Below are 658 nucleotides of genomic sequence, written 5' to 3'. Positions count from 1 at the left end.
CCCACAGTGGCCCTGAAGCTACTTGCCCCAGGGATGGGGCTCACTCCTGGGCCGCACTGGCTCCTCTTGCCCACTGCCCAGTGAGTCCTCACTGGCAAAGGGTGGGCATGGCGCTGGCACCCACCTTGGCATCCACTTAGGTTGAACTGGGGATGGGGGGAGCTGGCCCCAGTGCCCAGCTGCTTCCCAAAGGTGATGATGTTTTTTTGGGGTGGTGGTGGTGGGGAATGGGCTTGGGACAGCCCCATGCTCACCAGTTCCCCCAGCAGTGCCCAGTTGCTCCAGACAGAAGAGGACTGGGAGTGGTGTGTGTTAACCACACCAGACGTGGGACCTTCCCCATCTCCCCATCATGGTGCCTTCACTCACCCCATCCCTGGTGCCCAAGGAGTCAGGAGCTGCAGGGGGCCACCGGGATGTGGCATCCAAGCCAGGGATGGAGGCAAGACCCTGCTGTCCACCGGGGCGGGTTGGAGGGCCATGCCGCAGGGTGCCCAGCCCAGCACCAGTGCCTTCCCCGGGGGGTTACGGCCTCGCACGCTCTCTCACCCCGCAGGCATCAACTGATCCTCGCTCTGAAGACACCAGGGAAGTGCTGCCGTCCCATCTGACTTGGGGCCTCTTGCGTGGCTCTGGGGCTGTGGAAGGAGGCTTGGCC

This window comes from Phaethon lepturus, unplaced genomic scaffold, assembly GCF_000687285.1.
Source record: "Phaethon lepturus isolate BGI_N335 unplaced genomic scaffold, ASM68728v1 scaffold37930, whole genome shotgun sequence".
NCBI classification, from domain to species: domain Eukaryota; kingdom Metazoa; phylum Chordata; class Aves; order Phaethontiformes; family Phaethontidae; genus Phaethon; species Phaethon lepturus.
Note: the sequence above shows the minus strand (reverse complement) of the source record.